General features: G+C 46.7%; 1 protein-coding gene across 10 annotated transcripts in view; it reads left to right on the plus strand.

The window, feature by feature from the left end:
• The window catches only part of HMBOX1 (homeobox containing 1), an 802,934-nt gene that overhangs the window by 212,993 nt on the left and 562,304 nt on the right, over positions 1 to 27,637 (plus strand). The gene's annotated exons all lie outside the window — the stretch shown is intronic.

Consider the following 27,637-nt stretch of genomic DNA (forward strand, 5'->3'; position numbering starts at 1 on the left):
TCTAAGTTCAACTATACCACCGGGTGAGATTAATCACAGTTTGAGTTTGACTAAACAACAGGTGATATTCACATTTCCAAGTCCAGCGATACCATAGGTGAGATTAGTCACAGTTTTAGGTTCAACTATACTATAGGGTGAAATTATTCAGTTTCTAAATTCGACTATACCACAGGGTCGGATTATTCACAGTTTCTCAAATTACTTATACTACAGGGTGAGTATATTCACAGTTTCTAACTTCAGCTGTATCACGGGTTAATTCAACTATGCCAAAGGGTGAGATTATTCTCAGTTTCTAGGTTCAACTATATCACAGGGTTATAATATTCACAGTTTCTAGGTACAACTTTACCACAGGGTGGGATTATTCACTGCTTCTGCGTACAACTAAAACACATTTTCTATTTAGGTTATCTAATTATCTAGTCTAAATATCTAATTATTAGTTTCTAGGTTCAACTATATCACAGGGTTATAATATTCACAGTTTCTAGGTAAAATAATACCACAATATCACGGCTTCTACGTACAACTAAATCACAGTTTCTATTTAGGTTATCTAATAGGCCGACTTACTAAATGCAATTATACCGCGCATATGCTATTAGGTAGACTTTCTAAGCGGAACTAAGCTGGCAATTATATCACATATATGCTATTAGGGACACTTTTTGATTGTAGACTACCCCACAGAGGAGCTAATAGGCGGACATTCTGAATGCAATTATACCACAGATATGCTATTAGGGAGACTTTCTAAATGTTGATAACACAACCAATATGCTATTAGGCAGATTTTCTAAATGCAATTATACCACAGATATGCAGTTAGGCAGACTTTCTAGATGCAATTATACCACAGAGTGCTATTAGTAGTCTACACCACAGATATGCTATTAGGCGGACATTCTGAGAGCAATTATACCACAGAATGCTATTAGGGACACTATCTAAGTGTAGGCTACATCACAGATGTGCTAGATATGCTATTACGTGTAGTTGGATGGAAGGAGGGGGTTGTGGGTGAGGTTCTTTAAGAAGGGGGTTTGACGTGAGAGATTTTGAAAGCCTCAGAGAATATACTGAATGTGAGTGAACGGTTAATTATGGATATTGCAAAGCTACCTGCACAGTATGCGGATAGGATGTTTTTTGTGAGTGAGTGAGTGAGGGTGGAGGGAATGGGTGACCAGGGGAACCGGAGGGACGACTTTGGGATTGCAGTTTCAAGAATTCAAGGAGGAAAATGGTGGTGAGGGAGGAGAGGAGAGGACGGGTAGGGGGAGCGGGAGCGGGAGGGGGAGGGGGAGGTGGAGAGGAGACAGGAGAAGAAGGTGATGAGGGGGAATTGAATGATGCTAATTTTGGTGTTGATGGAGCGTTGTCTTTCAATAGCGATGTTGTAAAAGTGGTCAGACAGGGCGGTCAGACAGGACATCAGAGTGCTTGGGAGTGGGGGGCAGTGGGGCTGGAACAGCATGGACTCTTGAATTCTAGAATAATCTGTACCCAAACATGCCCAGAGTCCTCCCCACTGGCCAGGTGGTCCAGCTCTCCTGCAGTACCTCAAACTCACTAAGGTGGACAGGTCCGACAAGGGGGCCATCCCTGGTGGAGGAATATGCAGGACTTGATGCACAATGTGAGTGCTTGGTTTTGAATATTGCCAGTGCTGATTCACAGAGAGTGGCACGAGGAGGCACTTCTTTTTGCTGGGATCACAGCAGCCAACGTTTACACAGGTGGGCTATATCTTCTAATGAGAGCTGTGCACAAGCGGAGCAACTTCAGACAATGCTAGTTCTTGTGGTGCCTCTAATGAGCATCAAAGTCTGTGGAGTTAGTGGTCTACGTGAGAACCTGAGCGGATTCCAGACAGGGAATGGCTGCTGTGAGGACTACACCAGCAAGAAGAAAGGTTCTCCTTTATTCTGATGATGAATCCGAAAGCAACAGAGTCAAGATCCCTGACCACCCATCATTTTGGCAAACCAAATGTTAGCAGGTCCTTTTTTGTTGTTCATGGCGAGTGTTATGTGCCCTTCCTGTGGAGCCATAAGAATGTTCAATAACAATGTGTTGTTCAAATATTATAGTAAATAAACTAGTAGTGAAACGGACAAAAAACAAATCTGAATGATAATAAAATGAAGTTAAACTTGATCCACGTGTGTACTAATCCCTTGAGCTATCTCAACTGTTTTCCGTTTGCATAAATATGAATTTAATGATTTTGCACAATCATTTCTAAATATTGTTGCAAAAAATGTATCTAATTTTATATATAATCAATTAGATGTAATGTGCTGGATCATATTTGCATCCATTTACCATGCAAACTCCATTAATATTTAGGACAGAACATTGGCACATTATGTCATACCATTGAGAGGGAACCTTCCATTTGCAGTATCTCAGCCTAGGAATGTCATAAAAAGGCCAGAATTAAAATGTGTAATGATTATTGTTCAATTTATCTGTGCCTTAATTTTAACTGGGTTAGCCTTTTTTCTTTTTCCTATATGTAACTGTGTTTTGTTTCTTTTTTCATCCAACGAAATCGAATTTACATGCACATCCTTTTTTCTTCCATTTTAGTTTGATAGCCCTTGACTTCTTTTAAACTGAAAAGGTTATGGAAAGGACACCACCGTAATAAATGTGTCAGGCCTTCATCAGATCCATGCAAACACATCACAAAAACACACTGTCCCTCCTGCCTTAATCCTTCCAAATGTTTTGTTTTTATTTGCATCTCTAAGCGTTTGTTTGAACGACAGATAAACAGTATTACAGCCATTCCACTTTTAACTTAAAAAGCCATTTCCAGTCCACATGTTTTGTGTTATCACATGCTTCTAGATTTCATGGGTTGTGGGCAGTATTTACATGATTTTAATGGTGTCTACTATAATTGACTCCGCAGTAACTCTTGCCAGAGCGGCTTTCACTGTAGTTGATCATTGAATGTGCAATCACTGTCTGACCTCATGTCCGGTGATTTGCCAGTGGATCCGCCTGCTTCAAGTTTTGACCATTTTGCCTTTTTGTGGTACTTTATACTGAAACAAATTTTAACGATCTAAGTTTTCCTAATCAGCCCTAGCTTGTTTTTATAGTTTGAAAAGGCTGCATTATTTGAGGGTAGAACCATGGCTGTAGTTGAATCTGTTTTTTTAATGGTAACGTTTCAAGACTATTCCGACTGCAGATTGAACTGAATCTACTTCTCACTGGCTCTCTGTAACAAAGATGCTCTACAACAGTATGTGAAGGAGTGATAGTTTATTAACTCCTTATGCCCTGCTGGCTCCTCTTCAGCTGACACTACTTTTTATGTGAAACTTGGAATGGTAAGCATGATTCCATGTTCCGAACAATGCAAAAACAGTGAGGATGCTACACACCTCCTTTGCTTGTGAAGAGCACTGCAACACTGACAATGCTCTGACAAACCATAATGCAAACATTCTATACTAAAAGATAAAAGACCCAAATTAAGCTATAAAGGAAAAGAACATTCGAACATTCGAACATTCAATACATTTCAACTGTGAAACATGCTAAGAACAGACAACAACCAAACACTTCAACAGCATTTAGGCGATCAACTGATGCATAAACCTGCAGGAGGCGGGTATTATATACTAAATCAGTTATTATACTCCAAGATAGATAGGCCTCTTTTTCCCTCCTGTGTCTATCAGTAACCTCATTTCCATACCTCCTCTCATTACACTGGCCATGTATGCCATTCCTATCAACAGTCCCGCTGCCACCAGTACTTGACGGAAAAGGTGACTTCTCATGGCACCTGGATACGCTGCTTTATTACATGATTAAATCTTTCAACCAACCTGTTGCTCTCGGGATGGTAAATGGACATCGTGCAGTGTTCAATTCCATTCCTCTTAAGAAAATCCTCCATCTCGCTCGATACTAGTTGTACACCATTATCAGTGAGTAAAATCGTGGGATACCCCTCCCTCTAAAATACAACATCCAAGAATTTTATAATGTCACTAGTACAAATATTGTGTGTCCACTGTACCTTAGACCACCTAGACAGAAAATCTACCAATACCATACAATAAACTTGTTTCCCTTGACTCCTCACAGGACCAACAATATAAAAACCAACACTTTTCCATTGAACTATGGGAATTGTCACTCCCTTCATAGTATTGGTCCTACTAACAAGCCCTTTATTTGAATTTTCGCACGTATTGCACCCTCTAACTATTCTCTCAATTTGCAAATCAATGCCTGGCCACCAATAGTCTTGTCTCACACAGGCTCTCTCCGTTGAGCATGGAGGCTGAGGAAAGGACCCAGCCGTATGCAGACATGCACAGCGACGCAAGGAAGAGCGTATTGGCAACATGTGCGTTGTTATGCGACGGACGATGCCAAAGATGATCCGCTCTATGGAGTGCGTGCTGCACCTAGTAAAGTACATACTACAGTGATGTTCATCGGTCACAATTGTGTCTGTTAAAGGGGTTCCATGGACTAAAGCACACTCATCAATCCATTTGATAGGAGCTGCTGTTTTAAAAGAAACTCTTCTAAATCTAACTGCAACAAACTGATGTTTGAAAGGAGTGTTGATTGACTAAAGGCAACACTTTTATCACTCCAATTGCTACAAGCAGAGCAGTCACCAATGTGACTTTGAAAGTGAGACAGACAGACATAAAGAGAGCACATATGAAATGAAGAAATGCAGTTAAAATGTACCAACGAATGCACATGCGTACCAGCATTAACACAAGGAGTGCCGTACCAGGAGCTCAGAAAGTAAAGAGCAATCCTATTGCTGTAAGTGGTGAAGTTCAGAAAGAGCAGCAACTTTTTTTACGGATATGAGAGCAATGGAAAGAACTATTTTAAAGGTTACAAATCCATCCTCGTATAAAAGTGTGACTGAAGTGGAAGTGCAAATAATTGTGACTATAGATGGCGGTCAGCCTATTCTAATATAAGATTATTTTAAATATACTTGTATTATCGAAGTGCCACCCACTTACTAAACACAATTCTTCCTTTGAAAGACCCTGATTTTGATTGTGCTGTGTCAAAATGGCCTCCTTCTTCAGCACTTTACTTTTGTGCTAGCCCTCTATTTTGATAGTTTAAAAGCGCTGAAAGATTCGGGTCTCATTCACCGAAATCCAATTTGGATCAGAGTGAATTGCAGAATTACTGTCCAGTGGCAAACCTTCCCTGGCCAGGCAAAATCATGGAAAGAATTGTTACGGCACATCTACAGTATCATGTTGATAAGTTTGCCCTATTGGATTCCCGTCAATCTGGGTTTCGGATGGGTTTTGGCACTGAAACGGCTTTGATTGCAGTTTGGAACAAACGTCTTCGGTTAGCTACATCCTGATGCCTATGGTTTTGGTGCGCTTTATAAATGTTAAAATAAATATATTGTTGTTATTGTTATTTTGCATTTATATAGCGCCTTATATATCATTGGTATGGTCTGAAGACGCTGGCAGGTTGAACGCCCTTGGGAACCGAAGTTCAGATCAGTAGAGCGAGTAGAGAGAGTCAAAAAGGTGCGTGTGGGCACCGGGTATGTGTGCAGCTCGTGCACTATCAGTGTAATAGCTGCTTCCTAGCGGTAGGTGTGGTGGTTGAGAGATCAGGAGTATGTGGTGACATGTCTCTGCTAGTGAGGTTAGACTTCGGCATTAAATACCGTTGACCAAAGAATCCTATTAGAGCAATTGAGGAAAGTTGGAAAGGTCTCAGACCATGCTATTAGCTAGTTTGCAAAACAAAGGGGGGGTCTGGGAGTCGCTCTACCAGCACAAACACTGCCCATTGACCTGTTCTTAGGTGGATGGCCCCTGAGAGAGTCTCAACCAAGTTTTTAGCTCACTGTCCCTTTCACAGAGGAGAAATATCCCGGCATATCAGTCTTTGTCCTGCCCATGGGCATTTGAGCACCGAAATGCTAAGCAATTCTTCTCTGAACAAGAGTACTAACAGCAACCCCAGACACGTGTTTCGGCCTAGTCGGGCCTCATCAGTGAGGTGGAGATGTGCCTCTCTAAGAACAGTGAGCAAGGGGTCCACGTCTGGATTCCACTGGTAATTTAGAGTGGTAACTTAGTTTGGTTCCTTTCTAGCATGACATTGGCAACAAGCTGGAGGATTACCTGTTGGATCCTCTTCCCCAGGATTGTGGCGTAACTGATGGTTCATCATTTTCCCTTTTGCTATGTAACTTTTATCTGCAACCTCTAATGGACATGCTGATGAAGCATGAGATTGGATATCAATTGTATGCTGATGATATCAAGATTTTTGTAAAGTTGTTTTTTTAAGGATTTGTTTCGTCCACCCCCCTGCTTTTTGGGTTGTAGCCTGAGTTTTGCCTAAAAAAATAGAAATCTGGGCTGTATTTGACAAGCCAACCTTGGATGTGAGAATTGGGTAGGAGCTAATCTCCAATAAGTGTTTTACTCCTTGCGTTTACTGCAGCTTGCCCTACCATCTGTCTCATCTGAAGACCATGCCTCTGCTGTGGAGGCATTGGTCAATTCTCAATTGGATTACAGTAATGGCCTGTTATCTGGTATCCCATGTAAACACCTGACCCGGTTACAGAGGGCACAAAATGCAGCACTCAGGTTGAATTATAAAGTACCAAAATCAACCCCAATTTCTGTCCTGTGCTGCTCTCTCCACTGGCTATCAGTAGATGATAGAATTGATTTTAAGATCCTCCGTTTGATCTTTAAATGTCTCACAATAAGGCCCCATGATATTTGGCCGAAAAACTGATGCGTTACCAACCATCTCGAACATTGCGCTCAGTTGACAAACTCTTGTTGGTTGTTCCACCTTCCTGTTGCATCTCGAGGTGCGACAAATAGTTTGCGGTCTACTGCCTTTTATGGAATAGTAATTTTTTCGATATCAGTAAAAAGGAAACATTCATCCAGTTTTGTAAATTATTGAAAACTTCTCTTTAAATAATTGATGTAAGAGTGGTGATGGCTGCAATATGTATTCATGTCTGAAATTAGGGAGCCTTTGCAAACCTGAGCCATCTGCGCCCAGATGCATTTAATTCTGCTCAGTTAAATTGGACAAATATTTCAATCAATCAACCGAAGGTATAGGCATGCCACGCACCATTTTAGCAAACGATTGTGACATCTTTGGGGTAGCATCTTCAGGTAGAGAACTGCATAAAAATTATGTTTTGTATTTCCTTGCAGGCCTTTTTTCAAAAAGGAATGGATTTATTACTGCACATTTAGGGCACACTGTTAAATCCCATACTTGTATTTGTGCCAGCATTATCAGGTTTGGGGTAACACGTGTTGTAGCATGTATGTCACATTGACAATCATGCATATCGCATCTGTACGATCTACATTACCCGTGTATAGAGGCCATATATTCCATGCGTCGTCTATGTGACATATGTACATCATGCATATGACGCACACAACATACATATATATATGTATGTGTGTAGATATATTTCTGGAGATTGTGGATCTTCTTAGATCACATGCGCTGCATAGTTCGACATCTAGTGGAAGTAGCGTAGTATTACAAGATTTGTTTTCGAAAATGAAACGGATGTCGATAGGGCATGTTTAGTAGTGTGACGCGTGAAGGACCATGGGTACAGTACACATCGAGGTCCCTCAGATTGTTTTTTCCCGCCATCGAAGTTGTCGTAAATGCAGAGTTCTCTTCCAGGCAGATGCCTTTGATTAGCTAATATTGTACTTATAGACTCTTTCTTTCCTTTGTTGTTCGCCTTGCCGAACGACCACTTGACCGCACGATGGCTTCCGTCGAACAACAAAACCACAACCATCATCGGCGACGACTGAATGATCTACGACCAGACATGGGCTTCGGCCCATTACAGTATGGGGAGAGGGGGAGGAGGTTCTTTATACTGACTTCTTTTAGAGCATGCTTATTCCATCATCCCCTTTCTTCTTTTCTCACCAATCTGCCCTTTTAAGATACAGTGGACAAAACCCCTTTCAAATTTTGGCCCTCCTGCCACCGAAAATTCCTGTGGAAGGACACTCACTGAATGTGCAACCACGGTCTTCTGAGGGATCACGCCGAAAAGGATTGTAAATCCTGTAATCTCTTTTGGCGTAAAACACTAAAGGATCGGCTGACCAAATGCAGAGCCGCTCACGCCGTGCAGGCAGAGGCCTCCATCGACGTGATGGAAGGCTCCAGCGAGGGCAGTATCGGGGTCATGAGTGACGTGTGAGAGGGGTTCGTCAGAATCCCAAGTGCGTGCCCCCGACTCCAAGAAGCACGCCGGCTGTTCTGTGATGGAGAAGACACCCAGTGGCCACGGCACACACAAGCACAAGCTCAAAACACTAAGGACATACCCCATTGCTGACGCTCTACAGTCGCGTCGAGGCCCATGCGGTGTCTGGGGATGAAGCCTCAGTTTCTTCACTGTCCACTGGCCCATCGCGCATGCGTTTGCCTCACGACAGTTCCCCAAAACCAAAAGTGAAAGTCTGTTCAGACACTGAACATAAAAAGGGCCTCCTTTTTGCGCGCTTAAAACAGGCGGCGAAAGGCGTTTTAGCGTCCCCCAAGAAAACCTAGTAAATGCAAAAACTTAAGAAACACATTAGTGCTTCTCTGCTTAAGGCGAGGTTGCCGAAAAGGTCTCATCTTCCAATGTCCTTGGCCCCAAAAAAGACAGACGGGGTTTTCCATTCCCTTGGACACCCTCTTAGGGGCCATGCACCACAAGGATGTCACTCCGTCCAAGGCCACCCCTGTTATGTCAGGTTTCCCGCCCACATGCGAATATACACCTGAACAATTCAATACAATTATAAGGAGAATGTCCTGTTTCGTAGACTTCGTGGACAGACAACCTGACCAATTGACAATTCTTAAAGATGCCTCAGTCGGGGGCATCAGCACAACCACCCCTGCCAAAAAGTCTTGTCTTGAGCCACAGCCTAGCACCTATGCTCTATGCACTCCGGCCTCGACATTCCAAGACACCTCTCAGGACTCATATTATGACAACCAAGCAGACCCAGGGTCTCGGGGGGACCTCTATGACCAAGACCAGTTTTATGATGATGATGACGACGACATTTATGTCATCAGTCGCCAGACTTACAGAACCAGCCGGTAGTAGATTTGCCAATTGACAATCGACTCCAGTACAAGGTACTGCTACTAAAGGCAGCACAGCATTTTTAGATTGACACTCGGGAGGCACAGGTCGAGAGGACTTTGTGGAGGATATTCTGGGGTACAAAAGGTCGGCCACCAGTTTACACCACTCCTACAGTCTGTCCAAAGACTTATCCAAACATCCCTACTGATGCATAGTGTCACGAGGGCGGTCAACCGGAGAATAGAGAAGCTATTCAGACCCGCACCCAGTATATTAGGGCTCAGCTCCAACCAGATTCCCTAGTGGTCACCACCATCAGGAAAAGGGCAGGCACTCCCCTGGCGTTGTGAGAAGCCCAGCCAGACAAGCAGAGCAAATAGATCTATACTTTTGGGAGAAAGGTCGCCTCCTCTGCAGCATACCAGAATCTCAAACAGCACTATGTTGTTTTTTTTTTTTTTTTTAAATATTTTATTGATTTTATATTTTAGAAAAACAAACACACAACACAAAACAACTGTTAATTATTTACAGAAACCACAAAAGAAAATACGAGAAAGGAAAAAGTAAAAAAAAAGAGAAAACTCCCCCCACCCCCCATCAAGCCAGAGCCGGCTCCCTTGTATCCTCAGTCGGGGCACCGTCAGGAGAAACATTGTCCGTAGGCACATCTTCAGAATTCTCAGAGTCGTCCAAGTCCTGTTGTGGGTTGGTCATAGAGGCCACCAATTGTCGCCAGGCCAGCAAGGGCCCTATCTCCTCCTCACCCCCTCTAGTGACCGCTTCAAACCAGACCACGGATTCAGCCTCCGCCCACCTCATAATATCCGCCCACCATAGTTCCACTCTCGGCCTGCTAGCCGATTTCCAGTTCATGGCAATCCTGCGTTTGGCCAGAACATATGCCAGGTCCCTCAGCTTGCTCAGGTGCCTAAAGTGTCTGGGCCTGGGGAAGATCCCAAGCATACATGACCAGGCAGATCCCACGTCCAACACCACTCCCCCACTTGCGAGCTTCATCTTGACCTCCTCCCAAAATCTATACACTTCCGGGCAGGCCCAAAACATATGTAGCAACCCAGCTTCCACCTCCCCACACCTGGGGCATTTTTGAGTAATCGAGCCTCCGAACCGTGCGATCCTCTGGGGAGTCAGGTAGGCCCTGTGAGTAATGTAGAACTGGAGTTGTTGGAGCCGTGCATTTCTGGACACCTTTTTATGATATCCCAGGACCCTCTTCCACTGACCCTCCGTCATAAGTTTACCCATCTCCTCTTCCCATTCATGCCTCAGTTGGGGCAACTCTTTCCCAGCCTTCGTTCTGAGGAGTTCGTATATTCGTGATATTTCGTGCCCACCCTCTGAGACATCATACATAGTTTCAAGGGTGGCATCAGGATCATCTGCCAGTGCCGTCTCCGGCCATCTCTTTCTTACACGTTTTACTAGCCTAGCATGGGTGATGTACTGGCCTCTGTGCACCCCCGTCTCATCCTGCAACTTTTGAAAGTCCAGCGCCTCCCCCTCTCTCCATATGTCCCCAAGCGAGGCCAGGCCCACCGGCTCCCAATGCCTGCGGACAGAGTGAAACAGTTGGGTGTCGTTTTCGCACAGGGCCACCAGCGGGACCTGCCAACATAGTGGTTCTGACTCCCCCAACAATTTCCATGTTCTGTGCCAGACCTCCCATCCCAACCTCAATAGCCACCCTCTTCCCGTCAGTTTATTCCTTTGTAGCCACACCACCTCTCTCAGGAAATATGGGGCCGCATCCTCACGCAGCAACCTAGATTCCGCCGAATCTTCATCAGACAACCACCTGGCCACATACAACAGTTGTCCCGCCAGATAATATAGTTCGAAGTTGGGCAAGCCTATACCCCCCTTCTCGTACGGGTTCTGAAGCTTCCACAGGGCCACCCTATTCCTGGAGTTACCCCACACGAAGCCCCTACACATACTATGAAGTCGTACAAATAGGCTTTTAGGGATCAAATACGGGACGTTCACGAAGAAGTGCAGGAGTCTGGGAAGGACTACCATTTTCAGCAAGGCCGCCCTCCCCATCATGGACAGGAGCAATCTGGACCAGAATGTCATGCTGTTCTTGACCCCCTCTATGGCTTTCTCTGTGTTATGCTTGTGCACCGCCTCAGTCCGGTGGTAAATATTTACCCCCAGGTACCTAAACGTGTCGGTCCGCCATGGTATTGGCAACACAGGCAGCCTCTCCAACGGGACGTCCCTGTACCCGCCCAAAGGGAACAGGCTAGACTTCCTGGGGTTCACTGATATGCCCGAGAGGACAGCGTAATGATCCAGTACTTCCAGTACGTACTGCAGGTTCTCCTCCGGGTAGCGGAGGTACAACAGCATATCGTCCGCATAGAGAGATGTTAAGTGGCTGCCGCTGGCAGTGTTAATGCCCACCTCACCATATTGTTGCCGCAGGCATATCGCCAGCGGTTCCAGCGCAAGTATGTATAACATGGGTGACCAAGGGCATCCCTGCCTGGTCCCCCTGCTAAGCTGCCAGGCATCTGAAACTGTGGCCCCAGTCTTGACCCTAGCCACCGGGCTGCTATATAACAATTGGACCCATCTGATATAACCAGCGCCCACGCCGTATCCCTGCAGGGCCGCTTTCAGCCAAGGCCATCTCACTGAATCGAAGGCCTTGACCGCATCCAGCGACACTATCGCCATCTCGCCCGTGTCATCCTTAGTATGGTCGATAACATGGTGCAGCCTCCTATGGTTATCACTGATGTTCCTGCCTGGGACATATCCCGTTTGATCCGGGTGGATCAGCTTGCCAATCACTTTCTTCAACCTGTTGGCCAGCACCGCCGTGAGTATTTTGCTGTCCTGGTTTAGCAAGGACAGAGGTCTATAAGATCCACACTCAACAGCCGGCTTGCCTGGTTTCAGTAATGGGACAATCATGGCCTCACGGAGGGACAACGGGAGTTCTCCCTGTTCGTATGCCTCGTTAAACAAGGCCAGCAGAGGCTGCAGCAGCTCCTGCACGTACACCTTGTAAAACTCACCAGGCAGGCCATCCGCCCCAGGTGCCTTGCACGTGGGGAGGCCCCGGATCACCACCTCCAGCTCATCAGAAGTGATAGGGGCGTCCAGTTCCTCCCGCTCCAGGTCGTCTAGGGTGGGAAGACCAATGTCTTCCAGTGTGTTCAGGATGTCCTGGCTCCTGTCCTCCCCAGTGTCCTCATACAAACGTTTGTAGAACTTGAGGAATTCCTCGTTCACCCCATCCTGAGTGTTGCGAAGACCACCGTCCTCACCACGGATCTCATGGATAACCGCTCGGGGGGACTCACTCTTGTACAGCCAGGCCAACAGTCTGCCTGGCTTGTCGCCCCCCGCGTGCAGCCTCTCAGTGTATTTCCTATGGTTCAGTCTACATAGTCGGTCCCAAAGAGCGCTGCACGCCACCTGAAGGTCTCTCATCCTAGTCTTGTCTACCTGAGTGGCATTCTCAAGACGAGCCAGGCTCTCCAGTTCCCTTTCGGTGTCCTGAAGCTCCCTCTCGATACCCCCTTGAAGTCCCTTGGATTTAGAGATCGCCACTCCGCGCACCACTACCTTAAAGGCCTCCCACAGAGTTCCCGTAGAACGCACACTACCCGTGTTCATCTCGAAATATTCCCCGATGGCAACCCTCAGGTCCTCCCGGAAACCCTCATCCTGCAGTGCTTCCGCCCGGAGTCTCCATGTGGGGACCCGAGGCCTAGGGGGTTGGTGTCGCCACTCTACCACCAGGGGCGAATGGTACGACAATACTCGAGCTTTGTATTCCGCCTCCACTATTTCGCCCGCTATCTCGGCAGTTCCAAACACATAATCCAATCTCGTATATGAGTCGTATGGCGCCGCATAATGCGAATACTGCCTCTCCGTGGGGTGGAGTCTCCTCCACACATCCACCAGTCTCAAGTCTCCTAGCAATGTCCCGAGCGCCTTGGCCGCCGGCGACATTTTCCCTTTGGTGTCTGCGGACCGGTCAATTTTGGGATCTAAGACACAATTGAAGTCCCCACCCCACACCATCGCGCCCCCTGCCAAGGGGCCAAGTTTGCCATAGAGGGATCTAAAGTAGGCTGCAGTATCATGATTGGGGGCATACAGGTTGAGGATGTGTACTTCCCTGTTCTCCAGGAGTCCTGTTATCGCCACCATTCTACCCTCCGGGTCCACTATCGAGTCGAGCACCCGGAACGGCACATGCGGCGCCACCCAGGTGATGACCCCTCTAGCATACGCCGAGTACGTGGCACCCACTACCTTGCCATTCCACTTCCTCGTAACCACCTCCAATTTCTCCCTGGTGAGGTGGGTCTCTTGTAGCAGGGCTATGTCTATCCGCATCCTCTTCAGGTATAGCATGACTTTGTTTCGCTTGAGGTAACTATTGAGGCCTCGGACATTCCAGGTAACTATGCGAAGACTATCCGATGCCATCGGTTTGGTCTGTATTCAGCCCCGCCCTCCCCACAATACCCCCTTGGTCTAACACTCCGCCGGCTCTTCCGCCCTTGATCCCCATCCCCCCTCCCTGTTTCCCAACTACACACCACAGCACACAACCCCTCCCATCCCAACAAAAGCCCAGCTCCATCCCTGGATCTCAGGCCCACCCGCGTCTGGTCTTATCCCGTTTACAAGGAATAGGACCCCGCGGGGCGTCGCCGATCTAACAGCGACCTAACTAACTAGATATATTACTATTGGGGACAAAGGAAGCCTCTTGGAGCTCCCAATCAAGTGACCACGGGTAGGCACGCCCCACGGGCCCGCCAGTCAGTACCACATCATACGCATCACATATCGTACAAATGACTATATTCAAGTCCCAATGTCTCGGCCCCGTTGCCCCAGGTGGCCCAGCCACAAGCTACTTATCTTCCGTAGTCTCTGCCTGGATGCCTGATTCTTGAGGACTGCCCAGCGCGTCTAGCCAGTCCATCGCCTCAGTTGGTGTTTCGAAAAACAGGGATCTGCTTCTGTAGAAGACTTTCAATTTGGCCGGGTAGAGTAGCATATAGCGATGGCCAGCTTCACGAAGTCTCCTTTTCACCGCTCCGAAGTGCATCCGACTCCGCTGTACTTGTAGCGTGTAGTCAGGGTAGGCCGTAATCTTGGCCGATCCTCTGTCAATCGTTCCCCCTTTTCGAAAGAATTCAAGAATCTTTTCGCGATCACGGTAGTTCAGAATTTTCGCGATCACCGGTCGCGAGGGGCCCCGGGAGGCGGCCTCCTGGTTAGGGCCCTATGAGCTCTCTCAACTGCAAACCCCTGGGTCAGTACCCCGCCGGTAATCTCCTGCAAAAGCATGGATTCCACAAATTCCGTAGGATCTGGCCCTTCAGTTCCTTCAGGTAGGCCCACGATACGGATATTGTTGCGTCTGGCACGTCCCTCCGCCTGCTCCGCTCTGTCCTCCAGGTTGCCCACCCGTTGCACAAGGGCGTGTAGCTCCTTTTTATGAGCAGCGCAATCTGCCGTGTTCGTGGCCGTCTCCTTCTCGATGGCCCCCGCGCGTTCCGAGACCGCCCTCACATCCAGCCTAAGCAGATTCACCTCCTCCTGGACGGCACCGATCTTGAGGTTTAAGCCTTCCTGTAGCTCCTTCATGGCGAGGCCCAGCTTGGTCTCCCATGACACTTTTAAGTCCGCAATCGCCGCCAGCACCTCCTGTATCGTGCCAGGTGACTCCGTGGTCGTCACGGGGGTCTCTTTGATCTTGCCTCCTTCCGCCCCTGGGGGGGACTTGGCGTAGGCCTCCATCGTGGGCTGTTTGGCCTTGGGTTTCACACCTCTCGTGGTCATAATGTTGTATGAGTCGGGCGGGGGCCCGTCCCGCCAGTCACCGAGGGGGAGTCACGCCACCCAACGTCCAAAGCCTGACCCACCACACCATGGGGTATCCAACACGCCCGGAGCACTCCGACCACCAGGCCCACGGTCCTGTCGTTACAGCCACTCGGCACTCCCGCTCGCTGGGCCACCGTGCGTCCTAGGCGGCGCTCATGTGTTTTAGTCTCCGAGCCAAGGGACGCAAAGGTCCAGCACTCGTGATCGCGACACTGACTTCATGATCCTCGGTGTTCGTAACGTGTCGCCGCCATTTTGTCTTGTCCGCCTGCTCAGGGCTCGTCCCAGTCAATCACAAATATTTCGGTTTCTAGGCCTTCTGGACGTCCCAAACTTTCACAGGATGTAGTGGTGGCATTCACACACCTGGACAACGATTTCCAACGTCGGCCGGCCCCCGTGGACGTACCCCTCCATCAGGATCAAAACAGGATCAGCGGAGCTCCTCCAGAGTGCGACCTCTTACATGGCCGTCCAAGCCACGCCCCCCCAGCACTATGTTGTTAGCTAGTTACGGCTGCCACAAATGGGGATGATCTGGAACGCCAAATAGAAGCTGTCCCAGAACCACTAAAGGCTCAATTACTGAAGACTATCTCAGAAGGCAAGCAGATCTCATACTGCATCTAAAGAATAACCTTCATGCGGCAGATAATGTATGACACATCATAGCGGAGGGAAAACTCATCAAGTGCCATTCTTGGCTTAGACTGCCAGGGTTCAAGCTAGAGACTCAATCAGTCATCTTAAACATGCCCGTGGAGCCGAATGTGTTATTAATTCAGGAAGGGCGTAGAAGACGCCCTCAAGAGTGCCAAGGAAGAGTACGACACTCTTAAATCCCTCGGACAGTTGACAAAAAAACCCTATTCTCAACGGGGCTTCCCAAACTCTAGGAGATCTCGGGTCTAGGGTGCGCAACGTTCCTCAAGACACACTCCTCATCTTGGGGCCAGTCACAAGTCCAAGGTTCCTTGTCCAATTTTCAAAGAGTAAATAAAAAAGGGACAGAACCTCACCTGGAGAGGCTCAACCCCTCCCAAACAATGATGTGCTGTTACAGGTCCCCTCCCATGCCACTCCAATTAGAGGAAGAATTTCTCACTTCACCCACACATGGGAGGGGATAACGTCAGAAAAGTGGATGTTGTCCAGCGTGACATGTGGATATTGCATCAAGTTGCTACAGAAACCCCCCTACCGCCCACTGAGACAGAAGAAAATGACAGCAGAAGAACAAAGCATACTGCTAGAGGAAATAAAGGCTCTGCTCGAGAAGGGCGCCATAGAGATCATCACAGCAAACAAGGGTATTTATTCAACTTCCTTGTGCCAAAGAAAGACCTTACCATGTGCCCAGTATAATATCTGCACCCTACGAACAGATATGTCAAACCCCAGAGGTTTCTTATGACCACGCTCAAAGCAGTGATTCCACTTCTAAAACGGGGAGACTACATGGCGACGTTGGACATGAAAGATGCTTACTTTCATATTTCAATGCGCCCTGCGCACAGAAAATACCTATGTTTCGGGATGGCGGGAGTACACTCCCAGTTCCAAGTACTCCCGTTTGGCATCAAGAGTGTTCACAAAGATGCACGTGGTAGTGGCAGCACACCTGTGCAGAAAGTCCAACCCTGTAATACCCTTATCTGGATGACTGGCTAATCACGGAGGAAACTCCTCAAATTTGCAAATTAAATACTCAGAAGACAATAAACCTTCTCTTCAATCTGGGTTTCTCCATCAACAAGAAGAAATCAAGTCAAGCCCCAGCCAAATAAAACAATTTCCAGGGGCTAACCTAAACACAAGAGGAGCTGTATTTCCCCTCAAACAAGAGAGTATAGAACATGCTGTTGCAGGTACCTCCCTACAAGGTCGGTCGCCAGATAACTGTACGCAAAGCAATGCGCTTACTCAGGAGGATGGCTTCATGCATTCATTTAGTTCCACACATGCGCCTGCGCATGCTTCCAATTCAGGAATGGTTAGCAAAACAGTGGTCTTAGGCAAGCGGACAGTGGGACGATCTAGTGGTTGTTTCGCAAACCCTGGTTCAGGCTCTTCTCTGGTGGTCTAAGGACAACCTGTTAAAAGGAAAACATTTTTGCGCTCCACCAGCGCAAGCGATCCGAACTACAGACGTCTCACTCACCAGATGGGGGAGGAGGTGGCACTTCCTCCACCACACAGCCCACGGCCAGTGGACACACGCTACTGCCCAAAGACCCATCAACTTCCTAGAACTCTTGGCCGTCCTCAAGGCTCTTCAGACCTTTCAGCAACATCTCAAGGGTGAAACGGTTCAAGTCCTCACAGACGGCACCACGGCCATGTTCTATCTGAAGAAGCAAGGAGGCGCACACCCTTAAAGTCTGTCCAAGCTATCCCAAAAAAATATGTTCCAGGGGAACTCAATTCCCTGGCAGACACTCTAAGTAGACGCCCTCTACCACAAGAACATGAGTGGCAACTCGACAGCGATATCCTAGATAGAATATTCTCAATATGTGGTCACTGCCCTCCAGACTTGTTCGACACAAACCTAAACGCGCAATGCCCAGACTTCGCATCCAGGTTTCCCTACCAGGGTGCAAGGGGGAATGCCCTGTGGATGAAATGGTCGGAGAAATTTGCTTACGCTTCCCCCCCCCCCCCAACACCACTCCTGAGCAAAATAGTGCACAAGATGCACCAGGAACAAGTAACTCTGATCCTGGTTGCTCCTATGTGGGCAAGACCGCCTTGGATTCCACATCTGCTCAAACTGGCGATGTGCAACCCAATCAAGCGCCCATGCCCATACAACATGTTGACAGAACACAAAGGGGCATCCCTCCACCCACGCCCACAATCAATGAACTTGGCAGCTTGGCTCCTGAAGTCAGTTTGGCCAGTTGAATCTTCCACAGAGGTGTATAGATAATCTTAGAGGCACAAAAACCCAACACCAGGTACTGTATTTTAATAAGTGGAAGAAATGTGTAATATGGTGCACATTACAATCACTAAACCCAATAGAATGTTCTCCAGCTAACATTCTACACTACATGCTTTACCTACTAGACTCCGGCCTGGATTTAATTCCATAAAGGTGCATCTGGGGGCCCTACCACCTCACAGAACAAAGTGTCCTGGTGGAAAGTGCCTGTCATCAAGGCATTCATGGAAAGGGTAAAGAGGCTATACCCCGAATTTCCAACCCTCCTCCAGGTTGGGATTTTAATCTTATGCTCTCCAAGCTCATGGGTCACCCTGTGAGCCTATGCACAAGACCAGCCTAAAACATTTACTTACAAGACTGCATTCCTAGTAGCTATCACCTTCATAAAACGAGTCAGTGACCTACAGGCTTTGTCTGTACAAGACCCCTTTTTCATAATAGACAAAGACAAGGTTGTTCTCCGAACACATCCTAGGTTCTCACCTAAGTTCATTTCAAAGTTCCATGTAAACCAATTCATAGAACTTCCTATCTTCTTTCAAAATCCATCGTATGGAGGGCGGTCTTGTACTATGTGAACAAAAATAAACCTCTAAGGAAAACATACCAACTCTTTGTTTCCATAGCGCCTGGTAGAGAGGGCAGTCACATATCAAAGAACGCCAACACCAGATGGATAGTCAAGTGCATACAGCTCTGCTATTCCCTATCCAAGAAAGTCTTACCTTTCACCCCTAGTGTACACTCTACCAGAGATACAGGCGCTACCTTAGCTTTCATTGCAAACGTTCTGCTATACGCCACCTGCAAGGCTGCTACATGGAGTTCTATCCATACGTTTACACAGCATTACTGCATTGTCACACACTCTAAAGCAGATTCACAAGCGGTCCTAAAACATCTTTGCCGCTATACCTTCTAACTTTCCATCTCCTTCTCCAGATACTGCTCGCTAATCTATGCAGAGCATGTGATCTAAGTAGATCCACAAGCTCCAGAAGGGATACATTACTCACTGTAATCATATTTCTGGTGCTTGTATCTGCTTCACATATGCCTACTCTTCCTCCCCTACTGGAGTAGAAGGCGCATAGATTTTTCTGGGTTATCACTGTTTCTGCTTTATCACATCTGTATTAGTGCTACACTTCATGCAACCTCATGTCAGAAACAAACAATCTGAGGGACCTCAACATATGAAGGACCATGGGTACAGTACACATCACACTAGGGATAGTATTACTAAACGCGCCTTGTCGACGTCCGTTTTTGAGTCTCGAAAACAAATCTTGTAATACTCTGCGACTTCCAATATATATTCCATTGGAGCCAAGTCACACACTCCACAGCGCCCCTAGTAGCCATAGCTGGAAGTTCACCTCCAGTTCTGAGCCACACCAGAAAGGCATTGTGGGTATACAAATTAGCCCAAATGCAAACCTTTTTCGCTAGAAAGTTTTCTTTGACTAAGAGGGCAGTGCTACTTTATAAGTAGCTTAATCAACCCAAGACAGACATTTTGCAAGGCTGTTAGGACAACTACATATCTGGTTTTACCCTTTTTAGGGATCATCTGTGCAGTATAGTCCTGACAGCTAAACTAAGTCTTAAACAGAATATGCAAACGAATGGGAAGCAATAGGATCTTTTCTAGGAAGGGTGTAATCTGATTGTGTTTCTTCAAACTACTAATAACAAGGTGGGCAGCAGTGCTTTGAATCAACGGCAGATGACTAAGGAAAGAATGGGGGGACTGAGGTAAAGAACATTACCACAGCTGAGCCTGCACTGAACAGAGCTGTCGCCCCCCAAGACATGGCCAGGACACATATTAGGTGAGATCTGAAGTTGATCAATGCAAGAGGTGACTGCACTAATCTGTGACTGAAGAGAATTATATTGATGTGTTTGGAATCCAAGATTTCTGATCGAATTGGCCATAGGGGGTTATAAAATTAGTCGGGAAGGCCAAAATGGAGAGCTCCACTAAGGAGTGCCAGCAACTACCAAATCCTTTTATTGGCATTCCATTTATCTTAGTTGAAGTATATCCAAGTAGAAACTGCAACAATGCAGTACTTGTTGACTGGGTTAAGTCCCATCCAATCTGTTGAAGACTGTCATCTGCATAGGTGAAACATTGATCCAGAGAATTCTATTAAGTAAAAAGGGGTTTAACATAGAGCTTGAATAGAAGAAAACCTAGTGAATAACCCATGGGGAGGCTTGCGGTAGGTGGAAAACATTAGGAAGTTAAACCTAAAAAGAAAGGGGCACAGTCTGAAAGCAATATGCTAGAAATCAGGATATTTACTGCAGTGCAATACCTGAGATCCCAACTGACGAAAGAGGTTTGATTAGGATAGTCTGATCCACCATGTTAAATGTTGCCTAGAGGTCTAGAAGAACACGACAAGTTGGAGTGCCCATCTTAGTGTTAAGAATAAGATAGTTTAATATTGCAGTGAGCGCATTGCTCCCTCTCCTTGTTGTTTTGCCTTCCCGTAGGCAGGCACTCCCAAAGTTATATGCTAGCTGCTGCCACTGGACCAAGTCCCTCTGGAATGTCTTGCTGATGCCCTGAAACCTAGTGTTCAAACAGATCTTATGGTGTACCAGTGTGATGCATGTGGAGCACGCTTATCTGCTATGAACTCCATTGCTGACTTGTTGGCACCTCAGAAGAGAGGATTATGCTGCTCGAAAACCACAGCCCCCTGGCTCTCGCTAGAATTGAGAGCCATGAAGCAGAAATGTCATAGGGTGGAGCGCAAATGGCATGTCTTCTATGAGCCACTTGCTAAAGCAGAATACAAGCAAACCGTTATCTCAATATAAATTGGCTATTAAATCTCCTAAATCTTAACACTATGTGGAATGCATAATGACCTCTGCTTCTGTGTGTTGCGAACTGTTTAAGGTGACGAAGGAGCTTTCAGCCCCCAGCCTGATTTGATCCTTCCCATTCCCAAGAAAATTGCAATGCGGTTAGCTTGTTTTTTTCCGAAAAAATCGATATGATTAGGTTGCAGATCAGGTTGTCCGGACTTGGGTGTGTTGAACTAATACCCTAACCCCATTCTAGCAGTGATACGTTTTCCTGTTTTGAGCCAGTGTCAGATGGAATGGTTCTGGCGGCTCTGTGCAAGCTTATATCAGCATTTCCATCTGATTCTATTCCGCTGCACCGCCTGCAGTCCCTTCCTCAGGACACTACTGCCCTTTTTACTGCGGCGCTCCGTCAGTCATTTGAGTATGGGGAATTCCTGCCCCTCTCAGACATGCTATTGTCACTGCCTTGGTCCTAGATTTTCTAACATTATACTCAATCACTTTTCCACCCCAGCCAAGATTCCATCTATAGGACATCAGAACAGCCATTCTTTGCCTAGCCTGTGAAAGTCTCTGTTGTCAAACACTCCCCATGTGGTGGCTCAGGTTCAGCCTGCCACCACCACGTCCATCCTTCCGGGGCAAGATGGAGTTCCAGATGCTTTTGAAAACGCCTCTCTGACAGCAACGTTAGATGCATCTTTGGAGTCGACAGGATCGCGTAGACCCGAAACGATCTTGGGTAACCCGCGCTTCTTGGTGGAGTGTGTGAATCGCCTAACCATTGCTTATTGGGAGATGACTAAATATGGGAAAAAACGGAAAAACAGGACTGTCTGTTTCTCTATGATGTCACTCATATCACAGGCCAATTACATTGCAGATTGGCAACATGGAGAGTATAAAGCGTGTATAAAAATGGCAGTAAAGTTCTTCAAATTGCTGACAGCATATATCTTAAGGCAGCAGCAGTCGCTGGAGCAACCGTTTGTTATGGAAAATGTCATTGCTACATTGTTGCATGTGTGCACTAATGCTTTCTTTTATTAGAATAAATGCAGAAAAAACTGGTTGCGAGTTATCTTTTTATTGACAAAAAATAAATGTGGATAAATACAGAAAAAAAGGCCCAAAAATAAATGTGGATAAACACAGACGGAAATGGCAGAAAAATAAATACCATAAAACTGGAAGCCTTAAATATAATCGACTGTCCCATATGCTAGAGATCTCAAGTGTCAATCACCAGATCTGTGAATAAGTCTTGGAAAAAACTGCAAGGGGCAGTTGCAATAGGGGGCATGCCAGATCTCAAGAGAAAGCAGCTCCTTAGTGCTCCTTAGTGCTCCAAAAGCCCAAACACCGCCTGTTCTGGCACCTATGGAGTATGCGACCCACAGAACGGCTGGTTCTACGGTTGAGAAACCGCTTCAGGACAAGTGTTTGTGTTTTTCTACCGGGCAAGATGGTCCACTGCCTCCTTGTACAGGTTCTCCGGTGTATACCCAAACACTAAAGCCAAACTTGAAAAATATGAACTTGGTCAAAATGCTAAGACTCCTTCTGCTGTCCAGCCACCCAAGATGACCCTGAGGTGTCATAAAGACGGTGTGACTCCTTCAAAATCTATGAGAGGAATAGCTACTGGCAAAGACATCTTGGTGGGATGGAGGGAGAACGATATAATATTGTTTCAAAGGCCATATCATGGAAACAAAAACTCCTACAAAAGAACTTTAGTTAAAGCAGTGTCAGAAACGTTAGGAGTTAATGATATCTTTTCATTTATCTCCCAATGTTAGAATTCTTTCTAACTGTATGTACTGTAAGAGGTGTAATGTTTGCTTCTGTTCCTCTGTTTTCTTCCGCTCATGTATTTTAAATTGCTGCAAAATCCTGGCTAGCAAAGGAATTAATGTACATAGAGACGCAAACTCTACAATATGCCATCTTCATGACACTTTTCGTGTGCAGAGAATAAACCTGCTGAAGTAGTCTATAGCCTGAAGATGTGTGCAAGTTGTGGTTTGAATGCTTCGGATGGCTTGATTATAGATCTGTCAAGAGAGGAAATGGAAAAACGGCTGGGCCAGCAACCCGCACAAGTGTTTGCTACATCCAAACATGCCAATGAGCAAGTGTATGCTTTTGTGTAGCAATGGGTTCCTGCAAGACCACTCTAGCCATTGATGCACTTGTTCTGCACACTTTAATGAGTAGCCTTGGGTTCAGTGAGGCAAATTGCCCCACTGCTAGAGCCCAGCGGTGCAATACATGGAACACAGCTAATGCAGTGTCTAGTTTATTTGCAACATCAGTGAAACTGCTTAGTTGGAATGTAGCTAGTGTATGTAATAAACTGGACGATTTGGATTGGCTAAACTGGATAAAAAGCCATGAATGTACTGTGCCTGAAAGAAATATGGCTAACGGATTATTCTCTTCTGCTTGCTTTGTTTCCAGAGTATTGGTTGGCGTCCTGTGCAGCGATTGGTGACAGACTTGGTAGGCCAAGAAAGGGTCTAGCGACCCTTGGGCGTAATGCACTTACATGGAATCCCACACTTATTTCTAGCCCCTCCGATCAGATCTTACTTTTCTCTAGCTCTGGAGGCAATACAACGGACAGCAAACTGGTGGTAGGCAATATTTGCATCCAAAGGAAGATTTCAAAAATCTATTAACACCTATTTAGTGGTTAGCTAATCTAGTTAATGAGATTGACTCAAATATAATCACCATGGGTGATTTGAATGCTAAATTGTGTGGTTCTGTAGACTGTGTAATTGTTTATTTGTAGAGCGCTTATACACATGTGAAGTGTTTCAAAGCGCTTCAAGCCGGGAAGGGAACACGGGAGTACAGTCATCATTCTTTGTCCTTGAAGATTCCGAATGATTTACAACAATGGCTAGCATGCTAGGTCAGAGGCGCATATACTAGTGAAGTGCTTGACACAGAGTGAGGGAGAAAGGGGTGTCGGGGAGAGGGGCACACAGATCAATGAACTACAGTACTGGCCTGGCCTGGCCACATTTCAGGTTGCTTGGTAATTGGTCATCAATGCGCCTATGCAGGAGTATTTCAAGCACGCCCAAGCTAGGGAGGCAGACAGAGGGAGGACTGGATACAGACTTGCAAGGCGTAGAACATTCAAGGTCAAGGAACGTGCAAGTGCGCAAAACAGCAAGTGCGAGGGAGGCGAAGTGGGACAAGTGCGCCCAGTCCAGCAGGGGCCTGGGTTAAGTGCAGAGTAGGTGCCCCTCTCATGGAGCATATTGCAGTAACCAGGCAAAGTCCGGAGGCCCAGAGGCAAGTGCAGGACTTGCGGGGGAGCCTGGGACCTGTAAGGCTCTGGAGGTGCACAAGGTGACCAGTCGGCTAACTGAGCAGGTTGGGGAAGAGAAGGAAGGAGGGAAAGAAGTGAGGACAAAGGAAGGTAGCAGGGGAGAGGGAGAGAGAAGGAGGAAGAGAAGAGGTAGGTCTTGAGGAGTTTCCGGAACTTAAGGAGGTTGTCAGGCTCCAGACAGAGCGAGGTAGGTAGGCTGTTCCAGAGGGAGGCACCTGCAGGGTATACGGATCTACCCCCAAATCTGTTTGGAGAAGCGACTCACTCGCAGAGAGTTGGCAGAGGCCTCTAGAAGGAGAGTATTTGGGAAGAGAGCGTTCTATATAGTAAGGGCCCCGGCCCCATAAAGCCTTGTAAACTATGCAGAGGGACCTAAACTTGATCCTTGCAGCCACGGGGAGCCAGTGGAGTGATTTCAGTGCCGGAGAGACTAGTCCGTGGGCTTGAGGCTGTTCTTGATAAGTTACAGAGGTTGGGGAGTAGAAGTAGGAAGATTGAGAAAGAGACTGTTGCAGTAGTCCAGTCTGGAGAGAACCAGGGCTCTGGAGACCGTGAGCCTCTGGGGGGAAGGTGAGAAAACGTAGAATACCTCTGAAGAGGTGCAGCTGATAGTGAGACTTTTTGGACATGTCCGAGATGTGAGAAGAGGGGGAGAGAGTAGAGTCGAAGATGACCCCTAGGTTTTTTTCGGTCACTGGTGGGTGTCGGCGCAGGACCAAGGGAGGCTGGCCAGAGTGAGAGTGAGAATGTGGGGGAAATGGTCCCAATGAAGACAATCTCTGTCTTGCTGGCATTAAGGCACCTTGACTCTGATAGACATCTGTTTGAAGCCTCATGTGGTATCCCTAAGAGAAAAACGAAGGAAACCTTTGACAACCTGCGTGGTAGACGGCCTGGTGATGACCCTCCTAAATTTACTTACAACTCAGGCCTCAAGAACTCCCTGATTGATTGTTTGGATTGTTTTTCGTTTCACAATGTGTTTGACCTTGAGGTCCTTGAGCGCCTGAAAGTGATCATAATCCCATGATGGTTTCATGGAATGGGCTCCCTGCCAAATTGCGCGTAATCCCCTCGGCTATTCCCTCGCAATTAGTTCCATTTGTAAGCTCTAGGAAGCTACCTAGAGATGAGCTACACAAATTTTTGTCAGGTGTAGAAATGGCACAATTTGTTTAGTTTAATTTTTTTGAGTCTGTTTTTAAAACAGCAACTAAGGGGCTTATATCACAAGCACATTGCAAAGCAACACAGACAATTCTATTGAAAACAGAAAGGGTAACGGGAAGTTAATTTTAGTAGTTTGAGAAACCTGACCGTGTACTCTGACCTGACCTACTCCCCCCTTGATATTCCATTCAGGTGGCATGGGGAAGGGCTATCGCTTTTGGATCCCAACCTTAGTGTGCACAAGCGAGGGATAATCACCTGAGTGGGGGGTCACGAGGGATTGGGAAGAGAATACCAGAGGGCAAGACATGGTATTCCCCCCCCTCCCCATTTTCCATCAGAAGTCCGTTGCTCAGCTCTTATGGGATATTTTCAATCCCATTCCATCTCCCCCTCCCCATTTCCGACAAATACTGGGAAGAAGAGGCAACGGAGAGTAGTGAGGATTACCGGCATGAAACACTGAGAAACAAAAGGAAGACTGCCGCCTACTACCATTAGTTTGTCCCATTAATAGGGTCAGGCATTTCACACTGACTACTCACACCTGACTCCACTTTTGTATAAAAGGTGTGGTTTTGCACAATCAAATGAGCGAGCTGTGTACCCGGAAAGAAGCTGAGAAGCCAAGGAACAGGGTGCTGAAGGTTGAGAAGCCTGGAGGACCCGTAGGAGAGCGGCGTGCCGAAACACCGTCCCGGTGCTTGTGTGGGGCTGCAGCATGGCTAGGGAGCCGTGTCTCCAGGGAGCCGAATTGAGGCAGCCTGTCTCTTGGCGGCATGTGGAGAAGTGCTTGTTCTCTTGCGACGTGTGGCAGTCCCAAGGGGCATGAGGGGAGGTGGTGAGACCCTGACCTTGACCCCATATGCCCGGAGAGGACAGCTCTCCAGCACAACGCTACCCAGTGACTTTCAAGTCTGAAAGCATGAGAAACTTTGGAGCATGCGGCTAGCTGGAAGGGTGAAGTGAGAAAGACGGTTTGCGAGCGACAAGACGCGGAAAGATAGCGGAAAGTGAATGGAAAGCGAGAGCAAGATGCTGGGAGATCAGAAAGGAAGAAAAGGGCTTGAAAGTAAATACGGGTGTGAGTGACCCGAAAGTGAAGGAAAGGTGCAAGTGAACACCGGAGGGCGAAACAAGTGTGTAAGAGGCATGAAAAGGAAAAGGACAGGTGCAAAGTAGCACGAAAGCAAAGAAGTGAATATACAAGAGGCACTGTGAAGAGAAAGTGAACCCAAAGGAAGGTGCCAGGGGCACGTCAAGGCGAGAGAAGAGAGACAAAGAAGCTGCAAGTGTACACAGCAAAGTGGAAGATAACAAAGGGGTGCAGGAACCACCTGAAAGAGGAAAGGATAGAAAAAAAGCTAGTACAGGACATATAGAGAGGGGCAAAAGATCAGAGCAGTCGCGCTTAGGAGGAGCCAAGAACCTACCGTTTTTGAAATTCTCCGATATTACCCAATGAGAAAGTTGTGTGTGAAATGAACTGTAAATGGGAGAAAGGCAAATCTTGACAAGTTTAATGTTGTGTTTGAAAGTGAAAGGGGCCTGAGCTTGGGGAAGGGAACCCTAAGAGGCCTAACAAAGGTGAACCCTTATTTGGTTTAACAGGGAGGCATAAGCTTGGGGAAGGAAACCCTGAAAAAAACATGCTATATTTTAGTTTTGTGTGAAACTTGGAAGGATTGAGGTTTGGGGGTGGCAATTCCCAGGAACTAAAGACATTGGGAGTTGTTTGAACAGAGCGATTGAACTTTGTGGAAAAGAGCTAACTAACAACCTTTATTTGATTGTGCTGAAATTTGATGATACTGACCAAGCCACACCTGGCAAGAAGACAACCTGAAACCAACCTTGAGATATATTTCTTTTTTAATCACTATCTTTTATTTTAAAGAGACATCCTACCACATTTTATGAGAGAGTGACGGAATGCATCGGTTTAGACACAGACGGATTTAGATTTTGAACTTTCAGACATAGACCGCCCTTAGAGACACCAGTTGAGGGAACTATACAATTACAGTTGGGGCCTGTTGGGTATTAAACCAACCCCAGAATTATAGTAAATAAAGGTTTTGAAACTATAACACGTGTCTGTGTGTCTCTTGATACTGTGCTTGTCACACGGTAGGGAGAGCGAGTGGGTGAGGGGGAGCTCTTTGCCCCAGTAATTACTCCAAGTATGTGATTATCTTTTAATGCTCCAATGATCATGGTCTTTGTTTTTTTTTTTCTTAAAACTTTAACCATCTCTGCATTACCCGTAATTCTTGTTTGAGTA

This window comes from Ambystoma mexicanum, chromosome 4p, assembly GCF_040938575.1.
Source record: "Ambystoma mexicanum isolate Mex_15411 chromosome 4p, UKY_AmexF1_1, whole genome shotgun sequence".
Lineage (NCBI taxonomy): Eukaryota > Metazoa > Chordata > Amphibia > Caudata > Ambystomatidae > Ambystoma > Ambystoma mexicanum.